The 14939-nt window shown below is 41.2% G+C and overlaps 1 protein-coding gene across 2 annotated transcripts in view; it reads right to left on the reverse strand.

The window, feature by feature from the left end:
- gpc5b (glypican 5b) overlaps positions 1 to 14939 on the reverse strand; it is a 395161-nt gene that overhangs the window by 191786 nt on the left and 188436 nt on the right. The gene's annotated exons all lie outside the window — the stretch shown is intronic.

A 14939-nucleotide genomic window follows, 5' to 3' on the forward strand; every position in this document is an offset into this window, starting at 1 on the left:
GCTATTCTGTTTTCGGGTCCCAGTATTTTACTGTTATATTAGACAATACTGGTTGCTATTTTCTTGGACTGTGCTCAAACATATTTCGAGTCAATAGGATGTGGCCAAATTCTCAAAATTGTGCTGTAATGGCTTACCAGCAGTGTGTATTATGTGTCCATTCCACAGTTATGCCATGCATATGCCCATGTAGTATCATAACGTTGTTCTTTCATATTGAACTATCGCACTGCAACTAAAGATATGTCACAAAGGGGGCTTCTTAGTTAGCATACTATGGTACTATTGTAACAACGGCACCCCAGTTGGGCTGTCTGGTCTCTTCCGATTGGGTTGATTCTACACAACAGACAACACATTTTGCTATTGACACTGTTAAACCATATTCTTTCATGTTCTCTTTAAAACTGCCTCAATTGTATAATTATTTCACAATATGTGTTTGCTTAATAATGAAGACAGAATAACTAAAACAGAGGTCAGAGAGCCATTGGCAAACTCAGACGACAACATGGTCTCATTTGAAATATTTTTTAAAACCCCAAAACTAATGACTAAAGCTAAGGTTTACAATTTTAGAAAAGCAAACTATGAAGGTATGAAACGGAGACTAACAGAAGTAGATTGGAGTAAAATAGAGAAAACATCCACAGAAAAAGGATGGCTGTTTTTTAAAAATGTAGTACTAGAGGCACAAAACAATTACAAAAGTAGACAAATCTCAATCCAAAACAAAATGGCCAAAATGGTTTAATAGATCAATTAAAAAAAATATTCAGCAAAAAAAGGCACTTTACAGAGCATTTAAAAGGGACCAAAAACAAAGTACACAGAAAGAGTACTTGGAACTGCAAACACAAGTCACAAAGGAAGTTAGAAAGGCCAAGAGAGAGATAGAAATCAATATTGCTAAGGGGGCTAAAACCAATTCCAAAATATTTTTCCAATATTACAACAGCAAGAGAACATTCAAAGAGGAGGTTAAATGTCTAAGAGACACAAATGGCAAAATCATAGATGAAGAAAAAAAAATAGCAAATATATTAAATGATTACTTTTCACAGGTTTTTACCAAGGAGGACACGGACAACATGCCCGACATGTCGACCTGTTCCTATCCAATTTTAAATAACTTTAGCATAACAGAGGCAGAAGTGTTAAAGGGACTAGGAGCTCTTAAAATAAACAAATCCCCTGGGCCAGATGAGATCCTCCCAGTAGTACTCAAAGAAATGAAAGAAGTTATTTACAGACCGCTAACCAAGATCATGCATCAGTCTCTTGACACAGGGGTTGTACCGACAGACTGGAAAATAGCAAACGTAATACCGATCCACAAAAAGGAAGACAAAACCGAACCAGGTAACTACAGACCAATAAGCCTGACTTCTATTATATGTAAACTTATGGAAACTATAATAAGATCCAAAATGGAAAATTACCTATATGGTAACAATATCCTGGGAGACAGCCAGCATGGTTTTAGGAAAGGGATATCGTGTCTAACTAACCTACTTGACTTTTTTGAGGATGCAACATTGAAAATGGATAACTGCAAAGCATAAGACATGGTTTATTTAGATTTCCAGAAAGCTTTTGACAAAGTCCCGCATAAAAGATTAATTCTCAAACTGAATGCAGTAGGGATTCAAGGAAATGCTTGTACATGGATTAGGGAGTGGTTAACAGGTAGAAAACAGAAAATACTGATTAGAGGAGAAACCTCAAAATGGAGTGAGGTAACCAGTGGTGTACCACAGGGATCAGTATTAGGTCCTCTGCTATTCCTAATCTACATGAATGATTTAGATTCTGGTATAGTAAGCAAACTCGTTAAATTTGCAGACGACACAAAAATAGGAGGAGTGGCAAACACTGTTGAAGCAGCAAAGGTCATTCAAAATGATCTAGACAGCATTCAGAATTGGGCAGACACATGGCAAATGAAATTTAATAGAGAAAAGTGTAAAGTATTGCATGCAGGCAATAAAAATGTGCATTATAAATATCATATGGGAGATAGTGAAATTGAAGAAGGGAACTATGAAAAAGACCTAGGAGTTTATGTTGACTCAGAAATGTCTTCATCTAGATAATGTGGGGAAGCTATAAAAAAGGCTAACAAGATGCTCGGATATATTGTGAGAAGTGTTGAATTTAAATCAAGGGAAGTAATGTTAAAACTCTACAATGCATTAGTAAGACCTCACCTAGAATATTGTGTTCAGTTCTGGTCACCTCGTTACAAAAAGGATATTGCTGCTCTAGAAAGAGTGCAAAGAAGAGCAACCAGAATTATCCCAGGTTTAAAAGGCATGTCGTATGCAGACAGGCTAAAAGAATTGAATCTATTCAGTCTTGAACAAAGAAGACTACGCGGCGATCTGATTCAAACATTCAAAATCCTAAAAGGTATAGACAATGTCAACCCAGGGGACTTCTTTGACCTGAAAAAAGAAACAAGGACCAGGGGTCACAAATGGAGATTAGATAAAGGGGCATTCAGAACAGAAAATAGGAGGCACTTTTTTACACAGAGAATTGTGAGGGTCTGGAACCAACTCCCCAGTAATGTTGTTGAAGCTGACACCCTGAGATCCTTCAAGAAGCTGCTTGATGAGATTCTGGGATCAATAAGCTACTAACAACCAAACGAGCAAGATGGGCTGAATGGCCTCCTCTCGTTTGTAAACTTTCTTATGTTCTTATGCTCTTATGCTTGTCTTGTCGTGTTAAAGCTATCCCCATGTTCTGAATCCAGTGAGACAGGCTCTATCCCCATGTTCTGAATCCAGTGAGACAGGCTCTATCCCCATGTTCTGAATCCAGTGAGACAGGCTCTATCCCCATGTTCTGAATCCAGTGAGACAGGCTCTATCCCCATGTTCTGAATCCAGTGAGACAGGCTCTATCCCCATGTTCTGAATCCAGTGAGACAGGCTCTATCCCCATGTTCTGAATCCAGTGAGACAGGCTCTATCCCCATGTTCTGAATCCAGTGAGACAGGCTCTATCCCCATGTTCTGAATCCAGTGAGACAGGCTCTATCCCCATGTTCTGAATCCAGTGAGACAGGCTCTATTATTCGTCAGCAGCAATACTTTTCTATCTTCCTCCAGCCCGTGTGGACACATGAGCTGTGACCAAGCCAACTCGTCTTATTCTGATGTAATCCCTTCTCATGAATGAAGCCAGTCAAGCCCTGAATCTGCTATTTTACACCTTTTTGATGCGACACTGTGATGTGTGATATATCCAAGTTACCCCTTTAAAAGCATGCAAAACTGCAAAGCTAGTGAGTTGAATTAGATATTGGGATTATCCCTGGTTATAAATCAGTCTCCCATTTCTTCCTCGTGGGTCGATGGCACGCCCCCCTCCTGCTTCTCTTCAGGCACCGTTTTAACATACAAGTCTTCAGATTTACGACTCTATCAATGTAAAGTGCCAGTTCTCCTCTCAGTGATCTGAAGGCCACTGCCCCCAGTAATCTATAACAGAGAGGATTCCAGAGCTCTCAGGTTTCTGTGTTCTGCTGCTGGCATCAGACCTGTCACATTTCAGTATTATAACAAGCTGCCCTGCGTGTGCACAGTTGGGAGGGAGAAGCTGTTCTACACTCAGCACAGTGGGGCAGAGGAATGGGAGACTGCACCTGCATTTAAACCCCTTGCTTGCTCTTGTCTTGGTATCCCTGAATGATAAGTCGCCCGCTCCTCAAATACATGCAAAAGATTTTACTGAGCAAGTTGTCTCACAAGCTCAGGGGTACCATCAATCCCCGCCTGCTGCTGCAGCAGCCTGCCTAGTTAGTCCACTTCCTTGTTCTGCCCCTTCCTGTGCTGTAGGTCAGATTCGTGCCAGTGGTTGAACTGCAATATTTTAACAGATAAGAAAGCACTCTTTTAAGGTGCGGCTACAGATAATGCTGCTAGTGCTAACAAGTATGTCAGTGACATTCACCTCCTGTCACAGCTGTAAATTCAAGACTAGTGTCGGTAACATTAAAAAGTTGATCGCTATGATCTACACCCACTGAATACACTGCACATGTAAGTGTAATATACAGACAGGCATATGGACAGACATACACTGTCTCACAGAATCTGATACACTCGATACCTTGTGGCAGTCCAGGAGGCTGTGTGGTCCGGTGGTTAAAGAAAAGGGATTGTAACCAGAAGGTCCCCGGTTCAAATCCCAGCTCACTCACTGACTCATTGTGTGACCCTGAGCAAGTCACTTAACCTCCTTGTGCTCCGTCTTTCGGGTGAGACGTAGTTGTAAGTGACTCTGCAGCTGATGCATAGTTCACACACCCTAGTCTCTGTAAGTCACCTTGGATAAAGGCGTCTGCTAAATAAACTAATAATAATAACATTTCTTGCTTTTGGACGGTTCTCTTAATATATGAAAAATGATATAAAGAAAAACAAATACCTTGAGGTTATGACACATTTCATAACTTGTGCTAAAGAAATTCCTTTCAAAAATTGTGTGGTTTTCTAAATATATAAAAACCTGTGATATACCTACTTGCATATGTACACCTGCCTCCACTGGGTGGGGATAATAATGGATGTTAAGTCTACAATAGCACTCCTTCAATGTTAGAACACATTCCATTGGCTAAGATTTATGACATGATTCTGTTAGCTAGAAGCACTTTCACTCAGTGTTTTTGTTCCCACAATATCAGGGGGCATTTATAAGCAGGTGGAATTGTTTGTGGGGCAACACAATAACATGACTTCCTATGAGAATTCATTGGATGTGTGTGTGTGTAGGGGTTAATGGCAGGTTAAAATGATCAATCGCCTCATTCATTCAGTAGAAACCCAAGCCACTCAATGAAATGCAAGATTGTCCACTGCAGCAAGGCCCAGCACAAAAACAACAACAACAAAACCAGGCCTGGCAGTCATGAGCAGGCCTTCAGAGCAGGCCGGTTGTCGTGGTTTCCGGGATTGTGGCCCTGGAACCCCCAAGGGTGCTGACTGGGGATCCGCCCCACTGGGGAACCATTGTTGTGCTAATTGGATTCTGGGACGCGAAAGAGAGAGGTTTGTGTTCCCTCTCTCCATCTGTTTTCCTTCTGTTTATACAATTTCAATTGCCCAGTTCCCATCTTTGAAGATGCCAGTATCAATGACTGTTCTGTGCCACACTAAACTCTCTTTTAAAGGAGCTGGGTGTTATTTGAAACACGATTTCACTAGTTTGTTTAATGAACTCACTTCTGTTTCAACTTTTCGTTTGTGTACTACGGAAAAAACTGCAACTTATCAGCATATTGTACAGGTAGTGGACAAAAAAATGGAAACACCTGGGTAAATGAGGAACACCAAGTATATTGAAAGCAAGGGCTTCCACACAGGTGTGGCTCATACGTTAATTAAGCAAATAACATCCAAACATGCTTAGGGTCATGTATAAAAATGCTGGACAGGCCTGGTTGCCTATAATTATGGCTAGCATGGCTGCAAGAGGAGACCTCAGTGACTTTGAAAGAGGGGTGATTGTTGGGGCACATTTGGCAGGAGCTTCAGTGACCAAGTGTGGCAGGATGGCCTGCAGTGGTGAGGTGTGGTGACGTCACGGACCAGGAAGTACAGAAACCAAAACAATGGATGGGTGGGTGAAGCTGAATGCTACGGCACTCAGTTGAATTTATTAATAAACAAAACAAACATAAAAGATTTAAACAAACAACAAAACAGAAACCAAAGGGCATGAGGGCCAAACGAATCAGACAGACAAACAAGTAAGTGTCGTGCTGGCTAATCCAGCACGTTTTAGCAATTGTTATTTCTGTCTCCTATCTATCTCCCCGTACCTCCTCTCTGCACCCAACCCCGCAGCACAGACAGCTGCAGGTTCTTATACTCTGGCCGAGGGGTTAACTGGCTTTTAATTATCTTATTACCCCTCGGCCACAGTCTGCACACGTTTGGTAAGGATGCATGACTGTCAGCTAGTTAAATAATCAGTAGCTGATCAGTTATGCATCCTCACGGGGTTTTTAAATATAAATATAAAAAACAATAACAAAAGACGCGGTGCTTTTATCCGCGCCGCAAACAAATACAAATAATAATAAATAGGGGCGGGACACTCCGTCACACCAAGACAGCTCAACTTGCTGATGTTTCACGAGCAACGGTGTCTAAGGTGATGTCTGCATGGAACTCCGAGGGAAAGACATCATCAGCAAAGGGCAACAGTGGGCAGAAGCGCATACTCCAGGATCGTGATATCCTTGCATTAATTCGAAGTGCAAGGCAAAACAGGCGAGCAACTGCAGATCAGTTGACTGCAAATTTCAACCTTGGGCGCGAGCAGCCAATTTCATCAAAAACAGTCCGCTGAGAACTCCACAGAGCAGGATACCATAGTGGCCCAACGTCCTATTAAGCGACTTTACATTGGTATTTCCATTTTTTTGTCCACTACATTGATATAATCTAAAAGAAAACATTTCAGTACAGGGAAAACATTGATTTTGGATGGGATATGAGAAACAGTGGTCAGAATGCAAACACAAACCAATAGCACAGAAATGGAATCCATTACACCAACAATGGTATGGTTCCCTCAGTACTTAAGGTAGCTGTGGTAAAGCCTATGCTTAAGAAACACAATTTGGACCCTAAAGTCCTCAATAACTATAGGCCAATCTCCAACCTACCATTCTTAGATAAGGTTCTAGTCATTCAATTTAATTACAAAAATGTATCTCTTAATGGTATATTCGAGAAGTTTCAGTCTGGTTTTCGTGCTGAACATAGCACCGAGATGGCCCTTGTCAGAGTTGTGAATTATCTGCTGATAAGCTCTGACTCAGGCTTTCCATCAGTATTAATTCTTCTAGATATAAGTACTGCTTTTTATACTGTAGATCAGTGGTCGGAAAATGGCGGCCTGCGGGCCCAATCTGGCCTTGGACATGTGTTGCGGACGCCTCCTGGCAGGGCTGTATCAAGGGCTGAGCGAGAGAGGGACTTCATTAATATTACCGCAAGGGGGCTGTCATGGGGGACTCCCTGCATGACCATATATTAATGAAGTGTTTTGCAATATCGATTCCAAAGTACAGTACTTACTGATTGTGATGATACATTTATGCCTCGCTATGGTACTGGAATCCTCATATGACAGATAGTAGCATACATTTTCCTACATAGACAGGAACGCAGAATGGCACGTTCCTACATAGACAGGAACGCAGAATAACATCAAACAAAATTCAAAAGTAGCATACATTTGTATTTTAAATGCTTCATTGCGTTATGACAAATTCAATGAGAAAAATGGCACTTTCTTTCTGCGATCAGCTTTAGAACACCAGGTGTGATAGATGCAGCTTTAGAAAAGCAGGTGTGATAGAAAAACTTGTTGTAGAAAAACTCCAAACGTAGCTGTCTTTTTGCCATTTTAACAGGGCTCAAATTCACTCAGTTTTAGCACATATTTTCGCTGACTGAAAAAGTGAAAGTCTCACACGAGAACAAATATAACGGTGAAGGGTCTTAGACACTCTTTGTTATGTTATTATGTTTTGAAAGTTTGAAATAAACTGCGCATTTTTAAATAATAAACCATGACAACAGTGGTGTAGCCAGGATTTTTTTTCGGGAGAGGGTGGCAATGGTAACTTTTTTAAGGTGAATAGTCACAGTGGTGAAATTGGGAACCTGATTTCTTATTAGTGCATTGACGTTTTATTTTCGAAAAATAAAGAACTTTTTTTTTTTAACAGAAGATCCAATAACCAAATACACTGTTGTGCAAAAAAAAAAAGATTCAGTTTAGAACACTTCCGATTAAAAACAAAAAAGGAAATACAAAGCAAAGGACTTGAACTTTTAACATGCTCATCAGATTTCAATTTCACATTATGATAATAAATAACTATATATAATTTCATTCGTACTTATGGTTGTTCATTTCACATTTGGTGTTCAAAGCAAAGCAAACCATTTTATTTAATTTCACAAATCCTGACTAATGTAATTACTGTTTGACTGACGCAGGACTGCCGATGGTACCTAATCTTCTGGAGGTTCGGGGGAGGAGGGACTTGTGCACACAGTTGCATTAACTACATTTTATAACTACAGCGCCTTTAAAAACAAAAACATGTACAAACAGCTGATCCAACAAAAAACTTGGGTTGATTGACAGAAAATCCAACCACTCATTTTTTTTGGTATCACACTGCACTGACATTCGCTAGTTGAGCTGACGGACACGCTGTAGCCTAAACAAATAATCAGAACGAAAACAAGTAGGTAACCGAACTCAGGAATTGAAACAGTTTTGCCGGTTTTCTCTCAGCAGCGTCCAGAACTGTTTTCATTCTGATTTATTTCTTTAGTTATTCAATTAATAATAAGTTGTACATTTACCGCTCCATCTCCAAGACCTGGATGGACTTGGTTACCGTCCCTTGATGAAGCTGGCTGCACAATCCGTGAAAAATGATAATCTTATTAGTAGGCTGGCTGCTGGAGAGGTCAGCTGGCAATAAGATATGTCATGAGGCGAGTGCATTCTATGTAAATACATAGGCTACTCATTACATAGTAGATGTCCTCTACCACATCTATGTGTGTAGTAGCTAGGCTACATAGCATATACATTAATCATAGCCTGTATGTTACATGCATCTGTGTTTGGGGTTGAGCAAGTACAGCTTGCTTATGTATTCTCATTGGTTGATAGCAACGCGGTAATAAAAAGTTCGCTCCATGAACGAAAAGAAAAATCAGCGCTGCCCGTGCTGCGTCCGCTCCGCGTCCTGTGTGTACACACAGGTAGACTATAATGGGAAGCGAAAAATATAACAATATTGCAATTTCTTACACATGTTTCAGTGTGAACGATCCTAACACTGTGGCTAAGCCACTGCCTGGCAGAAATCTGGGGGGGCACGTGACCAGGCATGCCCCCCCTATGCGTCGCCACTGTGAGGCGGTGACGTCAGGCCAGAAGCAGGAACTGAAACACAGGCAAGGTACTCGGGTGCAAAGCGCACTGCGTCGCCGTGTTTATTCACAAACAATAAATATTTGAACAAAAAAACACTGCTCACAGAGCGAAAATAAATGGTTATACAAAACAAAAGTCCACGCTGCCAAACAATAACAAAAACCACTGCTTTTTTTTGCCGTCGTATTAATAAATAAATAAATAAATAAATAAATAAATAAACAAACACATAAATAATAATAATAATAATAATAATAATAATAATAATAATAATAATAATAATAATAATAATAACAGACCACTCATTTAAATACACCCAAAACAATACTCCTTTTTAAAATACACCAGAATGCATTAATTTACACGCAGGGCTTCTCCCTGCCCCTTCTCATGTGTGCAAGGCTCTCTCCTACTGCCCTGCCCCAGAGTCATTTTGAGTTACGTTTCACTTACAACATATCGGAATGTTAAACTCATTTGTCTCTAACAGAAACAACACAGATGTTATATTATTTTTACTAATATTTATTTGGAGGTTACAAAGACATGCTATCACAATTGTTGCTTCTTTTTGGTATGTTTTCAGCTGGCTTGACCAGTTATATTTATTATTGATGAGCCGGTATGCCTTGTACTGCAACACATTTTTTGGGTGGGAGGGGTATTGCAAGTGGCCCACTCTGCGGCTGCCCACGGATCATTTGGCCCATCTTGAAAACACAGTGGGACTGTCTGGCCTTGTCCTATCCTGGTTCAACTCTTATCTTTCTGATAGGTTTAAGTTTGCCTCTATAGGGGAGGTAAAATCAGCATTATCTCCATTCTAGGTCCCTTGCTGTTTTCATTACATATGCTACCGCAGAAGTGTGGAGTAGTGGTTAGGGCTCTGGACTCTTCACCGGAGGGTCGTGGGTTCAATCCCAGGTGGGGGACATTGCTGCTGTACCCTTGAGCAAGGTACATTACCTAGATTGCTCCAGTAAAAACCCAACTGTATAAATGGGTAATTGTATGTAATAATGTGATATCTTGTAACAATTGTAAGTCACCCTGGATAAGGGTGTAAATAAATAATAATAATAATACCGTTAGGTGACATTATCCACAGACAGTGAACTTCCATTGCTATGCTGATGATACCCAGATATATTTGTCCCTAGAGCCAGGAATTTGCTACTTGCCTTACAGACATCAAGCACTGGATGTCACAGAACTTTCTAATGTTGAATTCAGATAAAACAGAGGTTATGCTAGTGGGCTGACAGAACCAACTAAAAGGAAATGTGGGATTACATGAGCTCAACCCTTGCAGTCTTTAATCAAAACTTAAACTAGTAATTAAGAGTCTGGGGGTCATCTTTGATCCCGAGCTATCATTTGAGACTCATATTAGGGAAGTTACTAAATTATCTTTTTACCATTTGAGAAATATAGCCAAACTACTTCCATATCTGATGCTGAGAGACTAATGCATGCCTTTGTTTCATCTAGAATTGATTATTGTAATGCACTTTTTTCTGGTGTCCCAAAACGTGTGGTACCCCGCTTGCAGCTTGTTCAGAATACCGCCACTAGAATTCTGACTAAACCCAGGAAAAGTGAACATATTACCCCTGTTTTGGCATCTTTACACTGGCTCCCTGTGCAGTATTGATTTTAAGGCCCTGAATGGATTAGCACCGAGTTATCTGCAGGAGTTACTCACCCCATATCTTCCAAACCAGTAGAGGCTCCTGACTTTAATAAGCGGGGAGGCTAAATATATAGCAGTCAACCATTTTGTTTTTCGTACCATGAGCAATTAAAAAGGCAATTTTGTTTTGGTCCTCCCTGTTGAAGGTCCAATTTAGGCTTCGGACGACCTTTATTGTTATTTTATTCTTATTTTTTCCTCAATTGAAAGCGAGGAAAATGGTGTATGAATTAAAAAAATCAGCAATGTACTGTATGGAAATCGAAACTGAAGCGAGTAGCCACACGTGACCCATAACCTGCCTGGCAACAGACACGTCAGATTAAATCTAATTATCGTGTAGACAACACAATTACATTAAAACTTGGCAGACAGAGGGCGATTGCAGGTTGAAGACACACAGAATCCCACCCATTTTGAGGCTACATTAGCCAATAGCAATACAGTAGATCTTAGAAAGCATGACGTAAGGTGAGCTTTTTTTTACTTTTACAAAATGACATGTAGACTTAGCCTCTGTAGCCTGTTATGATGAGCTGCCACTGTTCCAAACCGTACTCTGAGATCACAGGATGCGGGGCTGCTGGTTATTCCTAGGGTCAACAAAAGCAACACGGGAAGAGGGAGGGCTTTTTCTTGTAGAGCTCCTAAATTATGGAATGCTCTGCCTTTGTCAGGGAATCTGGGACTGCTACCGTTTTCAAGTCAAGACTAAAAACGCACTTCTATAAAATGGTTTTCTTAGTTGGCTTTAATGTAACTTTAAAATTGCTGCTTTTGCATTATTATTATGTGTATACTGTTATTTAAATTGTGTGATTGTGGCAGTTGTATGTGTGACATGCTATACAAATGTATTGTGGTTTGTTCTTTTTTTCTGCTATGTACTGTACAGTGCATTGTGATACTTTTGTATAAAAAGCGCTGTATAAATGCAATAAATAAATAACAAATAATAAATACATAAACACCACCCTTCCAGAGAGAAGCTGCTAAGAATGACTGCAGAAATCCAGATCTACACACACTTCACTGGTAAAGCTCCTGTTTCCTACTGTCACATTTCTGTTGAATTTGATACAAGCAGTAAGTTCATGGTGGTTCTGGGGGGATTCTAATGTACAGTAACAGCATTAACATCTGCAGCCAAACAAGAGGTAGTACACTAAAATGACAGCAGGGCATTACCTGGGTGGCCTCTATAGACAGTCCTATTATAGTAAAACAGGTTGAACTGAATTGAATTAATCTTACAAATCAGTCAGTATGACATACCTCCTCCACACAAAACACAAAACTGCTGCATACACGGAATGTACTGCATATGGAATAGCTGCATGTCAGGGTTAATAGGATTTCAGGTGAGCCTACAGCTATAATATACTATTTTAATTTCTATTTACTGAAAAACAAATTGCACACACAAGGAAAACCGTTTTGTTTTCAAGAGGGACCCTCATTACACAGTCATCATATATACTTTGTGCAAGGATCTGATTGTAAATGAAATACCTGAATGTTCGCAGTGATACCGCATTTCAAATATTCAGCAGCCACTGCTCTGTGCATGATTCGCTTGTCTTTGCTCTCATGCCTTTCAATTGTGAACATTCATTCTCTTCCAGTGTTGACTGTACTGTCGGTATCGCAGAGCATCCCAATTTATACCTGTGTAAATCAAAGAGGTAAAAAGAAGTTGCCTTCAAATCTGCAACAGACCCATCAATAATGCAATGTGTAACTGCATCCACAAACAAAAAGGTGTTTAGCATGAGCTGAATCAGAACAGCTCAGTGCAGCTCCCCAACATCAATACAGACCTGTTTTCTATAGGAATGACCACTGAGGCAGCTTCCAATGTAGTGGCACTGTTTCTAGGGAGTTTCAACATTCCACAGTCCTGCTAGCTTTAGGAGAGCGTCTGCCTGGGGAATGGTGACTACTTGAAATGGAACCTGATTGGATAAAACCATGACAAGGCTGCTACATTTGTGGAAAATGAAGATGACTGTAATTCGGTGAGTTGGGTTTCGATAGAGTGAGAGACGGGATCGCCTGGCATGTCCTGAATTCCAAGCCTGCAGTGTGTCCATTCTGGCACAGACCTCCATACCAGCAGCCAGCCTGGATACCATGCTAAGAGGAAGGGGCCAGGGCCAGGGAGACTGTGCAGCCACATGCATAGTCCAGCGTTTCTCAGAAACCCCATTCGCAAGCAGGCTGATCTTCACAGCCACCCACATTCTGTGAACCAATGGCCAATGACTTCATGGGTTCTTGGTCTAATGCTCTGTGCGTTAACAAATATTCCCCACGCAACGGCTGCAAACACAACATGGGAGATGCAGTTGTCCAAACTTTATTTTTCAATGTCAATGTACACAGGCTACCTCTAATCAGGTTTAGAGTGTGTTTCTTGTGCACTCTTTGCTGCACCATGCTTGTTATACACAGTGCAAGATAAAACACACTCTCAACTTGATTAGAGGTAGCCACCGAACACTTACAATCATACTAGAAGTAAAGAAAAAGGGAGGGAGGCAGGGAGGATGGCAGTGTTAGACTGAGTGAGGGAGGGAGGGAGGAAGGGAGGGTGTCAGTGTTAGAAAGGGGAAGAGGAGTCTTCCCAAGCGCCGTTGGAAGAAGCCCCGCTTGCTCAAGGGCCACCACCGAGGGAGATATGGGACTGGCTGATGGACCCTGAAGGGCAGATGGTAAGGGACCTCCCGGGGGCGATTGACCTGTTGTGCGCCCAAGATGTAGAGTGCTGGGAGGCCTGGGAACAGCAACACCACCCAGTATCCCTCCCAGACATTGCAGCCATGGTGCTCAACTACCTGGCTGCAGATATGGTAGGGGTCATGCCATCTCCAGTCCCATCAGAAGGAGAAGCCCGAGAAAAGGGAGCTGCTGGCTACAGAGAAAGAGGGAGAAGTGGAGCTCCTGCTGCTGCCTTCTTGGCCAGAGGCGCCCCTCTCGGCTTCACCTCCCAAGGGAACGGAGCTGTCACTGTCGGAGGGTACCTGCCATCGTCTTACGAGGGTCTGCTGCTGCCGTCGACTTAGGAGGGACCGCTCCTGGCCTGCCCTGCACCGCCTGGGGTTGCCTGTCCCACGCCTCCTGGGGCTGTCGAGCCTGCACCGCCTGGGCCCATTGAAGCCTCATTTCTTGGCCCAGGATTTTGACTGGGACTGCTGGGGTTTTTTAGGGGGGAGGTGGCCATTAAGGCCATGTGTGCTGTGCACAAGTTGGGCCATGCGTGGCGGAGTCTCCATATATTTGTTTATTTGCTGTATTGTTATGATTTAAGTATTACATGACGATGAAAAGCCTGTATTATTATTGTTTGCAGCGCGGACTAAAAGACGCCACCATTATTTGTTATTGTTTTAAATACCTCGTGAGAATGCATGACTGTTACTACTGTAGCTACTGATTATTTAACTAGCTGACAGTCATGCAGACTTAGTAATCCGTGCAGAATGTGACCGAGGGATAATATAATAATTCATAGCTAGTAAGTCCTTCTGTCACAAATATAAAAGATGTGCTGAACGGGGAGAGAGTGTTCAGAGTGGAGACAGGAGGTAAAATTAATAAAAAGATAATAATTGTTAGACATGCTGGCTTTGCACCAGCACAATACTACTTGTTGCTGTTTGTTTGTTTGACTTTGTGTTTTGTTCTGTTTAAATATTTACTTTTGTTTGTTTCATAAAAGCACTCAGTGGTCATTCATAAAGGGTTAACAGGAGTTAACAGGAGTACATGATCGTATTTTGTCCATAGCTGCCTATTTAACGGCAGTTGCTATTCATAAGAGATCATTCAGATGCGTCGTTAAGCCTCAACGATTTTCATTTATGAAGGCAAACGAATTGAGAGAAAGGTTAACAATTACCTCATTAGCATTAAGTTTTCATCGGTCCTGAGCATCAACCTGCCATTCATAAGAGTGAAAATGGGCAAAATGGGTTATTGAACGCTTTCTACAGTCAAGGCTAAAGTAAGGACAGCCTCAGCAGACTATTTTTTTAAGACCTATTTTTATTACTACACTTGCTCTGTTATACAGTTTGACATACCAGTGATTAACACTGCCTATTTTGAAAAAAAAAAAAAATCTGTAGCTTTATATGAAGGAAAATGTTTAATATAAATATATACTCACCAGTGGTGTAGTCCTACATCTGAAAGCACTGGAACTGCCAATAAAATATAGATTTTCTTATACAAAAATGATACAAATTCCGGT

Source organism: Acipenser ruthenus, chromosome 17 (assembly GCF_902713425.1).
Source record: "Acipenser ruthenus chromosome 17, fAciRut3.2 maternal haplotype, whole genome shotgun sequence".
Lineage (NCBI taxonomy): Eukaryota > Metazoa > Chordata > Actinopteri > Acipenseriformes > Acipenseridae > Acipenser > Acipenser ruthenus.